This window comes from Amborella trichopoda, chromosome 12 (genome assembly GCF_054954075.1).
Source record: "Amborella trichopoda isolate Santa Cruz 75 chromosome 12, AtrichopodaSantaCruz75HAP2 v2.0, whole genome shotgun sequence".
NCBI lineage: Eukaryota > Viridiplantae > Streptophyta > Magnoliopsida > Amborellales > Amborellaceae > Amborella > Amborella trichopoda.
In genome coordinates this window covers 41,479,266-41,494,419 of record NC_142347.1, presented here as the reverse complement: position 1 = coordinate 41,494,419, position 15,154 = coordinate 41,479,266, and the positions used below count along the sequence as shown (strand labels likewise).

Here is a 15,154-nt window from a genome sequence, read left to right as displayed (position 1 = left end):
AAATAAAAATGAAATTAAATATGCACCCTATATGGTCAAAATGAGTCCCCTCCAACAATGAATATAAGCCGTCCATTTGGTGAATTTCAAGATCTAGGATTTTATAAGTTCAAAATCAATTATTTATTATTTGACATTGCAAATCTAATGACAATAAAGTTATCTAAAAATTTTTGAAAGGAAATAGAAGATGGTTCGAATGCCCAGATCTAAACATCTCACCAAAATGGACGACCTACGTTAACTTGGCTAAAAAAATATTTCCTAGGTTGTGTTTTGAAATTTTTCTTTGTGTGATTGTTCATTAGAATTAAAGTAGTGTATATTTAAAAATCTGAGTCAAACAAATAGCACTAACATAGTTTTTGAAGATTGTTTCATTATATTACCATACAATCGTTGCATGAAATCACTCCAGTATAAAACATTTTATAATTATACTCAACAAATTTTGGACACTTATATACCTTTGTTTTGTACATGGAGTATTTCTTTCTAATGGTTTTCTTGGTCATTAGGAAGGGTGTGATATCTTCCACATGGGGTGTGACATCACGCATATGGAACATTAAATGCCACTAGAGTACTCTATATGAGTGACATCACACCCCATGTGGATGATGTCACACCCCTCCTAATGACCAAAAATACCCTCACTAAAAAAGTGCTTCATGCACAAAACAAGATATATAAGTATCCAAAATTTGTTGAGTACAATTATAAATTATTCTATAGTGTGTGTACCCTAACATAACCGATATATATATATATATATATATATATATATATATATATATATATATATATATATATATATTGTTGTAACTGACGTAGTTAATTATTTGACTAAAGAAAATTTCCTTTACTACATGTAGTGGTATGATATAGGGCTGAAAGTCACTTCTTTCCTATCCTTCACTGTGCTCTTGGAAGCTTTCCGCTTATCGATGAACCAAGATGGACGGGTTATTGTTGCTGAATTGGTCTAAGATCTCTCCTTTTTTCAGTGTTGGCTTTGCACCATTTGGTATCGAAGCCAAGGTTGTGAGTTACACGTTGATTTCCATGGCTGGTTGTTGTAGTAGATGTGGCCATATGTATGGTGCTCATGATCTAGATTGGTGTTGGAGTTATGGCTTTTGAATGACTTATAAAACGGACGTGTTATTGCTCTTGATTACAATGAATAAAAATAGCGACATGACTCTAGGATCTTGACGCATTGGGACCAAGAGTTATGAAAACCCTTGGACAGTCATGTGGAGGATTGATATATATATATATATATATATATATGAGGCACCAAGAGGTTTCAGGGTTGCCCCTAGTCAGGGTCAGTTATTGTTATTATTATTGAGCTCAATTAGTCAGGGCCATAGTGATGTGATTTTTTGCGTATGGTGATATGTGGTAGAAGATTAACCCTGTATGGCAAGGTTAGGTCCAATTGAGGGCATTGGCCTAAATCTCTTACTCTTAAAATCTCCTCATATCATGTGCATAAATAGTTGCAAAGGATGAGAAAGACGACTCTTCTAGGGATCCACTTAGAAATAGTATGCACATTTGCCGTTAGAAGAATCCCCACACCATCTGTGTGAATGTCCTCTAGGGGGTGCACCTGATATCCAATATTATTTGGGGATTCAGGGTGACTCATTGGTTTGACTTTGATAAGTTAGATCATGAGCATTTGCTTATACAGTATGGATCATGAGTTTGTTGAATCATACCGAGAATGTGACTTTTAATTCTAGCTGAGAGGAGTACTCAGATTCCTAATTCAACTCCATATGATCCTAATTTACCTTGAAAATGTTTTTAAACATTGTGAAAATTATTTATTTTGATTGAAGATGATTAAAAGGATTTTGGGAGATTTTTCTGGATTTTTTCGCATTAGAAAAAGTCATTTCTAAAATTACTTTTACAAAAGAACAATTTAGGATAGACCCCCAGTGACCCACACCGGACACCCAATAGCCAATGGGTACCCATGTGGTGCCATGGGAGCCTCCACATCAGCCCCACATGGTGATGATGTCAGGATGATGTCATTCTCCATGGTGACCATTTTGGTCAGTGTGTAATTTGTTATGATGCGGGGCATTTTGTAATATTGGATTTTGTGCTATTTTGAAAATTAAAAATTTAATTTTGGCACATGTTAAATGGGCAAGGAAAGTGGTTTGTGCATGTGTGAACCCTTTTAGAAGGGGCATAGGGTTTGAAATTAAAAATAGAAACCCTAAGGGTATGTGGCAATAGTGCACTTAACTACCTAACTTATGTGACATGATTTGATTAGCCGCACGTGCTCTTATAAAAGGGAGGGAAGTTTCAACTTTGATTTTTTTGTTGGAATTTTTGTCAAATTAATTTAAGGGTATACCCTCCAACTTAAATTTAAGTTCAATTATATGAAAAGAACAAAGGTAATTTCATACAAGGAAAATTGGAGTGAATTATGTTTATTAAAAATGAAGGACATGGGTATTAAATCTATAATACCCATCAAGATGGCATGATAGTGGATGGTAAGCTAAGATCAAACCTCTTTTTATAGCCATGGATGTTGGACTTCAATGGTCATGATTGCATCACATATAAAGCATCTCTACACTCAACACTATAAACTCCCCCTTAATCTATCGTTTTACACAATTGAAAGTTTCTTTCTCTATCTAATGGGCATGCCCTTGTAGTTTTAATTCTCTCACTTCCATATTAAATTATCTAAAGAGAGAATAAGCCTAAAAAAGTGTGGGATCATGTCTCCCTTCCTTTACTCGTTTTCTCTCCACATGGTTTTGTGTTCTAGTGCGAGAATTGTTAGATTTAGAGAAGATGCAGAGCTCAAGAATAGTCTAGAGAGAGAAACTATCTTGATTAATTCTCATTAACAAATAATGAAACCCTAAAATGGTTTATATACAAATACATATTTAATGTAGACCACATTATCCCTACATAAATATACAATGAAAATAAAGGACAACTGAAAATTATACATCTTATTTTTGTATACACATTATTACCCCCTTCAAGCTGATGCGGACATGAGGAAAGTATTAGCTTTTTCATTAGAAAATCATTGTGGCTCCGAGTAACAAATTTGGTGAAAATATCAGTCGTTTGTACATTAAAAGAAACATAAGGGAGAGATAATGTACCATCAAGATAGCTATCACGAACATAATGACAATCTATGTTAATATGCTTCGTTCACTCATTAAAAACTAGATTAGATGCAATCTTAATTGCACATTGGTTTTCTGCATATAAACATGTGGGATTTGAAATAGAGATATCAAACTCATTGAGAAGAGCACAAACCCAAACAATCTCACTAGCAACAGAGTATATAGCACGATACTCAGCTTCAGTGCTTAACTTGCAAACAAGTGTCATGTTTTTTGCTCTTCCATGATATTAATGATGATCTAAGAAACACACAATATCCTGTAGTAGAACGGCAAGTGTCTGGATCACCTGCCCAATCTGCATCTGCATATGCATATTGACTGAGATCTAAAGAGGATGTAGAGTCAAAGAATAAGCCAGGAATGGAAGTGCCTCAAACATAGTGTAAAATTTGACGAACTATTGATAGATGTGGTCATCGAGGATCTGAAATAAATTGGCTCACAACATGGACTGCATATGCAATATCTGGGCGAGTTATAGTAAGATAGATGAGGGAGCTGACGAGTTTGCGATACATCGTAGGCTCAAGAAGAGGATCTCCAACATGTATAGAAAGTTTAACATTGAGTTCCATGGGTGTATCAACGACCTTCGCATCATTCAAGCGGGCACTGGAAACAAGAATAAGTGCATATTTATGTTAATGGATGTAAATACCATGTTTAGAGCGAGAGATCTCAAGGCCAAGAAAATAAGATACTTCCCCAAGACCTTTCATTTGAAATTCTTCTTGCAATCATAGCTTCACATCCTTGATGGAAGTGAAATCATTGCACAAGATAAGACTATCATCAATATATAATAAAATAATACAAATTCCATTCTTTGTGGGACGAATAAACATGTACTTTGAGTGAAGCCAGTTGCAAGAATGACAGCCCAAAAACGCTCAAACCACTCACTGGGAGCATGTTTGAGACAATAAAGTGCTTTACGAAGTCGACAAACCAATGACTTATCTTAAGAAACAAACCCATTTGGTTGACGCATGTAAACTTCCTCTTGAAGTTCGCCATTATGGAATGCATTTTTGACATCCATCTACCATATGGCCACTAACGAATAGAAGCGAGTGCAATAAAAGTACGAGTTGTTGTCATATTAGCAACTGGAGCAAAAGTTTCTTCATAATCGATGCTATGCTCCTGAGCATAACCCTAAGCAATTAATCAGGCCTTGTGCCGATCAAGAGTGCCATCAGCTCGAAACTTGACTTTATAAACTCATTTACTACCAATGGCATGCTTTTCTGTGGGCAATGGGATAAAATCCCAAGTGTGATTTGCCTCTAAAGCTGCAATTTCCTCATTCATAGCTATACGTTAGTATTAGAGGTTAGATCCCTGAGAATAAGAATATGGCTCATGAAACAATGGATTAGGAGAGAAAGCCAGTAAAGGAAGATGTGAAGATCTAGTGAGAGAGTAGCATGCCCCTCCTTGTTCTCTTCTTCCTTTTATTCATGAGAGAAACATCTTAGTGAGAGAAAATAAAAGATATGTGAAGATCTAGTGAGAGAAACCTTCATTGAAGCACCATGGAGCTTGATCTCAAGTCTAGAGAAAACCCTAGCTCCATTGATGTAATTTCTTGAAGAGATTTTTCCTGCAAATTTTGACATAAATTAGTCAATTGATTCACTCTCTAGTTGCGTATTTTCTTGAGAGTTTGAAAGGAAAATTTATGTCCTAATTTTCATGCTCATGTTATTGAATTTCTCACCAAATTGAGAGTGATTTGTGCCTCATTTTGCCCCATTTTTTTCCCACGGTTTTGAATTGGCCCAAATTTTTATTTAGGAAGTGCATAAGTTCTTGAGCATGGTAGCCATAGTTATTTTTCCAAGGTTTTGAGGGATGATAGTTCTAATGGTATAAAGATCATGGCTAGAAATTGCCAGATCTAATCACTATTTTTGACATAGTGATAGGGGCTTATTTTCTTTAAACAATATGATGATCTTTGGTGATATTTTGTGTTTTTGAAATTACTTTCATGTAGAAAAGATACCATGATAACATCAATGATAATTTGAACGTTATTGACAATTATAATGAGTGTGCCAGATCCGTGAACAGATTTTTTAGGAACTTTGCAATTTTGTGCATGGAGTTTTTGAGCTATCAAAACGTCTAATCTTGAGTTTGGGATATGTTGTTCTTTTGTGGAATTATGTCTAGTTTCATATAAAAATATGACTATTTTATCAAAAAATACCAAATATTTTTAAAGATATGGCTATTCTATCAGAGTTATATCAACTTGTATTTTTTGTTACACGATACTAAAATTAAACCTCTGAGTTACAAGTTGTTTGTGTCCTTTCGGTTAGGAATTTTGTATTGAACCCTGAACATTATTTGCCTCGTTTTTAGTCTACTTTAAGTACGAAAAAATCATATGAGTAAATGTTGGGTAGTCCTTAAGATATGAACCTAGGATTAAATGGTGCCCAACCTAGAAAATCAGAAAACTGAGCAAGTGACATCCTAAGTGTAAGTGGATAAGGGTATCATAGATTCTAGTGCAATCTAAATATGGAGCATTAGTCGTTAGTCGTCATGAGACTCCATAGAGTGTATTAGATCAATGAATAAACCCCACTGTATTTCATGTACAAAGTTTGATACCCGAGATCTAAGTCTTGGTCAAGATCCGAGTTACATCCAGAAAGTGTTCGATGATGTTCTCAACAAGGCCAAAGACACATAAAGATGGATTGGAACATGAGCACAATTATGAATTAGGAAAGACAAAATGAAAGAAAATCATGGATCGAGAGCAAAAGCATGGCCCTCCACAAGATGGTCGCTAAAAAACGGCAAGGTACAATTTCTGACCTTACTATGCATGATTTTACTATTTTGAGTGTTCATTCTTTTACGATAAACAAACTTGACTTCATGTTTTCTTATGGTTAATGCTTGGTTGATTATCTTGGCCTATGTATGGTGATTATTACTTGGAAAGCAAGGACTTGTGTACTCCCTTTGTATGAGAAGATGACACAAGGGATGGGTGTCTTGATGCAAGATCTGTTATTCATGTACTAAAGAATTGAATATGCACAATTCAAGTAAATAGCAAATGTACTAACCATGTGAATTATGTGAATATTGTGTGGAATGTGGAATAGTTCTTTTATATGGGCTATTTGTGACATGAGAGATTATGAGATGGATTCCAAATGTATTGTTTGCATCATGTAATTGATAGTCCTTTTGGTGATTTGTGCCTCATCTTATTCTTTTGTGCTTTCTAAGATGCCAAAATAATGAAGTCAAGGGTTTGTGTTCTATTATTGTGGATAGTTTGTGATGCTAAGGTTCCGACACATTGCATAGGTATTTGTGAGATTATTTGAGGATTGTGGTGATTTATGGCATATAAGGCTCATTGGTTATAGAAAGGTTTTATGCACGAGATAAAATTTTTCCATAAACGTTGCATGGTTTTACCATTTGGAAAGGCAACATTCATACCAAATGGAATTGAAATAATTGAGACCCATGGTGGAAAGATCAGTGTTTTGAAAATTTTATTTTTATAAACAAAACTCTCTTAATCTCAAGTGTATGAGCACAAGAGAATATGAGAAATCAAAGGAAAAGGATCTTGCCCTAATGAGTTTATTTTTCCCATTGTGTTGTTTTTCAACAAGGGCAATGACTAAGATATACTCCACATCATTGTTATCATGGATAGACCCTCGAAGGGGCTTCTTTGGCATTATGCCATGACTATGTGAGTCATAAGTTAGTGGAGTATCTTATAGTAACCAATTATCGAGGGAAAACTAAAACAGTTTTCTTTAAGTTATTTGAAGTGTTTTAAAAGATGGATTAAAAGAGTTTGTATTTCAAAAATCTTTTCCTAAGACTTTTGGATAAACAACTTTGTTAAGTTGAGTGGGAGTATTTACGATGAGTCAAATGGTGAAACTATTTTGAAGAGGGAAAACTTGGTCTCGAATTTGGAAACATTTATCTCAACCCATTTCACATGAATTTTTAGAAGAGGGCATTATATGAGAATGTTTTCTGATAGAGACAAATAGAGTTTTTGGCATCTTGTTTGGCATTGATCTTTCCATGAAACCCTTGAGCCGTTTCTTTCGCTTCACTATAAGTATTTGTGCCTTTAATATTGTGCGACATTGAAAAACATGAGTCACTTGAAAAAAGCTGCCACTTGTGAAAATTGTTGGGCATTTCTATGTTAGACTCTTGATTTTCAATGGATGATTATATGGGACCGATGCATAGAATCCTCCAAAATATTCGTTTCTCATGCTCTTATGGACTTGTTCTTGTTTATTTTAACATAGGTGATCCACTGGGTAGCCTTTATTGGTCTCTGAAAATGGAGCTTGTACACCCCTCAGTGGAGGCATTTATAAATTATTTGGGAATTTTTAGATTAGCATGCAAGACCTTATATAGGTGCATATTTTTGTGTAGATTATGATATAGCCATGTGATATGAGAACTCCTCATATCGTGGGCACGTCACAATTGTAGTGACAACCTATGGGACATATCTTTGGTGGGCAAATGATATAATTGGTTAATTTAAATCAAACTGTCAATAATGACATATAAAAAAACTTGATTGTCTAAGATGTTCCAAAGCTTAAATGTACTTGGTTGGCCGGTTTCCGATAGGTTTGTATCGGGTGAACCTCTTTGATTATGGAGCTAGGATTCATATAATCGGTCCACGATGACATCTACTACCCATGGAAACTGAGTATGTTATTCATGAGAAATTAAAGGAATTGAATTATGAGAAAAAATGTATGGCCCTAAGAACCAATGCCCCATAGGTGAAAATCCAAGCCTAAATCCCACACTTAGTCTTAAATGGACAAGGTCTTGTTTTAGTACCGGTCCATGACTAAGGGAGGTTCGAGAACAATGCATGAGAAAGAGAATATGAGAATGGGCATTTGCATATGCATTTGTGTGAACATTTATAAGAGTACAAGCATGTGATGCTTCGACACTTGGCATGAGCATGATATCATGAGCATATGTATTTTTATATGAGAATTTTTGGGTTTGTGAAGATAAACATGATTGTTCATATAGAAATCTGCATGTGTATGAAAGTTTGCTTAAGAAAAGATAGAGAGGCATGAGAATATATGAGATTGAGACCAAAAAGGAATGATGGATACGTGCATGACATAGATTTGAGGAGAATGTGACTTTCATGATGAGGCATTACATGTGCATGGTTATCATACAAAGCATTGGCATGAGTATGATATGGAAAGATGATATACGAACTATTCATGGTTTGTTTTATGTGATGAATATGGCACAATGTGGATCTTATGTGATATGCTAATATATGATGGGCATGGTCGTTATGAATCGTTATGATTGTTGGATCAGTATGGCCGTTGTAGATCCTTGTGGTTCGATTGAATCGCCATGATTGTTATTGCACAATATGGATCGATTTGCATTATGATGCTTCATGTGATTAAGGCGGCCTCAAAAGGCCAAGTGGGAGACTGTTGGAGTTATGGTCTTTCAAGGCCTTGTAACATTGACATGCTTAGCTCTTGATCACAGTGGGAGTGAAAAGAGTGACGTGACACTAGGATCTTGGCACATTGGGACCAAGATTTATGGAAACCCTGGGACAGTCATGAGGAGGATTAGTGTATATATGAGAGGCACCGAGAGGTTTCAGGGTTGTCTCTAGTTAGGGTCGGTTATTGTTAATATTATTGAGCTACATTGGACCTCATGACAGGATGAATGCACCAGGGCGATGTGATTTTACGTGTACGATGATATGAGCTTGATAATTAGCCCTGTATGGGAAGGTTAGGCCCAACAGAAGGCATTGGCCTAAATCCCTGACTCTAAGAACCTTCTTATAGTATGTGCATAAACAATCACAAAACATGGGAAAGACGACTCTTTCAAGTATCCACTGAGAAGAGGTATGCACATATGTCAAGAGAGTAAGCCTCGCACCTTGTGTATTCATGTCTTCTTGAGGGTGCACCTAAAATCCACTAGTACTTGGGATTTTAAGGTCATTCATTGGTTTGACTTTGGTAGGCTATATCATGAACCCTGATTGTGCACAATGGCAAACCAAGAAGGCGGCATTGGATTCTGGGTCCAGCCAAGTGGAGTACTCTGATTCCTAATTGAACTCCATATGATCCTAATTTCCCTTGAAAACGTTTTTGAACATTGTGAAAATGGTTTATTTTGAAGGGAAATATTTAAAAAGTTTTTTGAGAATTTTTAGAGATTTTTTCTGAATTTTTTCGAACAGGAAAAATTATTTTTCAGAATTACTTTTACAAAAGGATGATTAAGGACAAGTCCCCAGGGAGCCACACGAGGATACCCAAATAGCCAATGAGTGTCCATGTGGGACCATGGGGGAAATCCATACTGCACATCAAGATGACACGATCGTGGATGGTGGGCTAGGTTCAAGCCTCTCTTTTTAACCATGGATATTGAACTTCAATGGCTAAGATTACAGCACATCTAAAGCAACTCTACATTCAATGCTATAAATACCCACTCAATCTCTCATTTTACATGCAATTTAAAGTTTCTCTCTCTCTCTAAGGGGCATGCCTCTCATTTTTTACTTTCTCTCTTCTCTTCCATATTAGAGTTTCGAGAGAGAGAGAGAGAGAGAGAGAGAGAGAATAGGCCTCAAAAAATGTGGGATGCCCTCATCTGTCATGATTCTCTCTCTCTCTTCATAAACTATACGGTATGCCCTTCCTTTACTTTCTTTCCTCATCTCTTTGTGTTCTGGTGAGAGAATCTCTCCTTTTGAGAGTACCACACCCCTCTTTGTTTTCTTCTTCCTTTTATTCATGAGAGAAACATCTTAGTGAGAAAAAATAAGAGAGATGTGAAGATCTAGTGAGAGAAACTTCCATTGAAGCACCATGAGCTTGATCTCAAGTCTAGTTAAAACCCTAGCTCCATGGATGTTTAATTTCTTGAAGAGATCATCCTTAAGCCTTTTCTTGAAGACTCTTGATGTCTAGAAATCCACAATTACAACAAGATATGAAGATTGACAAAAGTTGGGATTAGCCCACTAGCTCATTTGAACATATGAGCCCAACGACTCAGATTGAATTTGGGCCGATCTGACAATCATAGATGTCACGTAGTGTTTGAATTTTAATTTTTTTCTACAAATCCAAATCACTTGAAACTTTAGGATTGTCTTCATAAAAAATAGTTGAATCTTTTAAAACTATCAAAAAAATATTTTACATGAAATAAATTGACCAAAACACCGTCGAAAAGTTTTAGGGGTATTTTGGTCATTTTGTTTTTCATGAAAACTTTTTTTTTATATTTTTATTAGGTGTGTCTTGATGAGAAGAATGCACGCCCAAAATTTCAAGTGATTTGGATATGTAAAAAAAAAAGTAAAATTCAAACACGAAATGAGGTCGTGACCGTCAGATCAGCCCAGATTCAATCTGGGCCGTTGGGCTCATTTGTTCATATGAGCTAGTGGGCTAATCCCAGCATTTTCCATGATGATTTATTTTCATATGCAGTGTTTTGAAACATGACTCAGCCAAGGTACACAGGCTTTAGCCGCGGCGAGTTTCTCGGCCGAGTTCGAGTAACTCGCTCGAGTCTAAGTAACTCACCCAAGTCGTGTTCACTTTTTTTAAAAAAAATAAAGAAAACAAAAAAATGGAACAATAGAGATAATAAATATTATAACCTACCTTACTTTAGCATAAGTCTTTGAGGGTCGTATTGATATTCATTTTGCTCTGCGTACAAAAGTAGTTTTAAAAGCCAATATGTTTAACCTTTGTAACTTTAGCATTAGGCATTGGATATCATACTACTGGGGTTGCCTTTGTACGTTTAAGAGCTCATGGGTTCAATTCCCATTATATATATATATATATATATATATATATATATATATATATATATATATATATATATATATATATATATATATATATATATAAAAGGGAAAACACTACAAAACGCCTATAGGTGTAGTTCTACAGTACTTCACCTACGGCTTTATCATCGTTCAAAGTTTGAAGCAAAAAAATATGGGGCGGGACAGCCACAACTCCTGTCGGTCCGTGACGGTTTTTAGGTGACAGGAGCAAAACACTGTAGCACTACAAAACGCCACTAGGTGAAGTTCTACAGTACTTCACCTACAGCTTGACCATCATTCAAAGCTTGAAGCAAAAAAATATGGGGAGACCTCTCCGTTGGTCCGTGGTGGTTTTTAAGCAAAACCATCAAGGGCAAAACACTGTAGCATGTTGCCTATAGGCATTTTTAAGACTTTTTCATATATATATATATATATATATATATATATATATAAAATGCCTATAAGAGAAGTTCTCCAGTAATTCACCTACACCTCATCACCATTCAAAGTTCATCACACGGTCGCAGCTGTCCTGTAGTATTTGAATTTGTATAATTATTGTACTGATCGGATTTATCTAAAATTTGGGACGTATGTACATATGACCAAGTTCCACCAAAATAAAATATTAAAAAAATTATAGACAAAATAAAATGATGAAATTACCTGTAAAATTTTATAGGGGTATTATGTGTAATTTTTATCATTCAAATATTTGTTTTATATTTTATTCATGTGCATCTCACTAAGGCGCACACAACTACAAAATTTCAAATTATAATGATTTGTAAAAACAAAAATTAAAATTCAAACACTATCAGACATTCATGACATTGTGATAAACTTTGAACGATGATAAAGCCGTAGGTGAAGTACTGTAGAACTTCACCTATGGGGGTTTTGTAGTGTTTTCCTTTATATATATATATATATATATTTCAGCCTCTTTAAACCTTTAAAAAAAAAAGAGTGTCCTTGGGGGGAATCAAACCCCAGTCACTTTAAAGCACGCACATATGCTATCCAATATGCTATTCATGTATTTATGACATACAAGTGACATTATATATAATTTCCAAAAATTTTAACCCAAAAAAAAAAAAAAAAAAAGTGCCTTACCCCTATCACTATAAAAAGAAAGCAAATGTTATCCAATACGCCATTCATGCATTCGTAACATACAAGTGATATAAAGTTATATATGTACTATCTAGAAATTGATCCAGCCTATTCGGATTAACTTGCCTTGCCCTTAGGGCGAGGGCGAGTAACTTGGCCGAGTCCAATTGGCCTTGGCCGAGTCTCAAAACATTGTTCATATGTTATTCATGAGATCTTGAGCTTATATAGTCCCTTGAGGCTGATGATTGAATTCCTAATTCATTGATCCAACTTATGAGAGATTATTTATAGTGTTTTCATGAGGTTTTATTGGCTGAATTTTTCCTAGAAATTTTGATCTAAATCAGTCAATTGATTCACTCTCTTAGTTGTCTATTTTGGTGAGATTTTCAAAGGAAAATTTATGTTCAACTTTTCATGCTCGTGCTATTGAATTTCTTACCCAATTGAGAGTGATTTGTGCCTCAATTTCCCTTTTTATTTCCTGCGGTTTTGAATCCATTTTGTTAGGCCCTCCCATATAGTTAGAATGTGTCATGAAAGTGTAGATGATATAATACTTAAAGGCTATTCCTATATGATGTTGCTATTGGCTTATGAGATTATGCCCATCAGAAGTCCTCCCATGGCACATAGCTAAGACCCAAGGCTGTAAACCGAGCATAATGCGCTCTATAATCGGCTTCCCGTGATCAAATTCTATGCACACACACAATACTTGTATTTAATGGAGAAAGGAGCTTGAATTTAAATTGTATGATGTAATTCAAAGGTTATATGTTTAATTTTGCAATGTATTTGTATATTGTCGTATTTTTGAGACCATGTGTATGATCAAGTGCTTAATCAATCTTGTTGATGTATATTGTGTCATGGACTATGGCAATGGACCAATTAGAATTTTTTTTTTTTTTAAAAGTGTATTTCAGTCCCCAAGTTTAGTGGCTGGAATTGTATATAAAGATGTAAAATTTGATGTAATCCAATGATGTTGTATTGAAATGAAGAGAAATTTTATGTTGTGTCACTTGAACTTGGTATCTATAGACACCTTCAAATGATTGGTCGAAAAGGTGAATAATCTAAAGGGGTTGATAGTTTTGCTTATGTATGATTGGTTGGCTGAAAGGCAAATGATATGAAAGAGATAGTAGCCTTGTTGATGCGTGCTCAGTTTCAACATAGGCATGGTCAATTCGAGATAAGGTCTATGGCGATAAGACCATCATGTAGGGGTTTCTATGGTGAGCAACATGAGTCGTAGCCCACATTGGTGTTAGACATGTTAGATTCATGGCTTGATCATAGTCAAAAATTCAATGCATAATGTCATTGACCTAGATGCAAAATTGATAATGATTTGAGTGGGTGTTATGGAATTCAATCCCAGGACAATTGTGAAGAAATTTTATTTTCTTTCAAATATTTTCCAAAACTAGCAACTCATCAAATGGGAATCTCCACCAATATTTGATGTATATCATAATGAAGATTTGAGTGTTGAGCAAAAGGTGGGCAATCATAAACCTAATGGTGATCTAATTGTTAAAGAGGATAAAAAAGAAGATCCTACCCTTGGGGAGGATTTTGTAGATGCTCTTGTCCTTGATGAAGATTGGGGTGGATATAAAGGAGTGTTCACAAAATATTAGAGTTAACTTGTTTCTCGGTCCCTAGAGGAAGTAATGAGGAGGTTGGTGATGATGATGATTTTCCTCTTAGAGTTTTACCTAAATCTAGGGTGCCATGTGAGGTTCACACTAAAATCATCGTGGTAATTACCTTTGAACTCCTAGCCAGTGAGTTCTCCATAGGATATGCTCATCAAAGGGCTAATGAAATCATTCTCAATGAGAGAATTGAAGCTGAGTTGATGACCTTGATAGAGGAACCAAATCTGTCCCTTTTCATCTACCCCTCAAAACCCTAAGCCTAAGGAACTTCTTATTTGCATTTCGACACCACAAAATTCAAGAGTGAGCCTCAAATTTTAGAGTTTTTCTTGCATCCTAAGAGAGGAGTTTTCCTCAGTTGTGTTTATGATCGATAGTGTTGCGCACTTTCATCACAGTGATGGTATTTTTCAATGTCCACAAAACGTGATCAATGAGATGTCTACAAGAGGCATCATGACTCAGAAAACATTGACAAGAATTATATATCTTTAAGATTGAGTTACAATTTTTTGAAGTGATGAACTCCGGGTTTTGGTCTTCTCAATATACCTTTTCTGGTATTGTTACATCAAAGAGGTGTAATGGACGATCAATGGGCTTGGAAACATTTAAGCAATAAGCAGGCCCATGCTAAAAGCTCTGAAACATGAGTTCAGTTGTTGGCTTTGCACTCGCAGTACATCACATGGGTGGCAATCTCCTCTCGATGAAGCCAACTCAATCTTACATGTCATAGAGGTGATATTTCCATGCCCGATTCATCTGCTCCAACTAGTGTGCCCCACTGAGGTGTATCGTTTGGTCCCAATAGCATTTGTTTAACTTAAATTTGTGGTTATGAGGGTAGGTATATGGCAAGGGTGACTATTGAGCTAGTTTATCTATTATATGGAGAGGTGCAGTTAAAGATTTTAGAACTTGAATTGATGATGAATTTGGTTTTGGGGAATCTTAGATGGGGAGATGCCTCACAGATGGGAAAATGAAGGGACATAGGCTTGGAGGGGGCCACTTTAGTCACAAGATAGGGTTCTAAGGAACGTCTCCACTAAAAGGAAAAGGGGGGCCCTAACCTTTAGGGAGACTCCCCATCCTAGGTAGGATTCATACTATTTGGAGAATGTGTTGCACAATCTTTCCTCTAAATATGGCCTCTCACCTTATTTAAAACCCAAATTTAATTACTCAAGTTCATTTGATTTGGTTATAGGCTTTTATGTCTA

The 15,154-nt window shown here is 35.6% G+C and overlaps 1 long non-coding RNA gene across 2 annotated transcripts in view; it reads left to right on the top strand.

The window, feature by feature from the left end:
• Window positions 1–15,154, top strand: part of LOC110008366 (uncharacterized) — a 102,954-nt gene that overhangs the window by 66,936 nt on the left and 20,864 nt on the right. Inside the window, exon 11 of one of the 2 annotated variants that reach the window (XR_016045866.1) lies at window positions 876–6,033. This is a non-coding gene — a long non-coding RNA (uncharacterized LOC110008366). Of the gene's footprint in view, window positions 1–875; window positions 6,322–15,154 lie in introns of those variants that run through there. The other variant, XR_016045869.1, reaches the window with a different exon arrangement.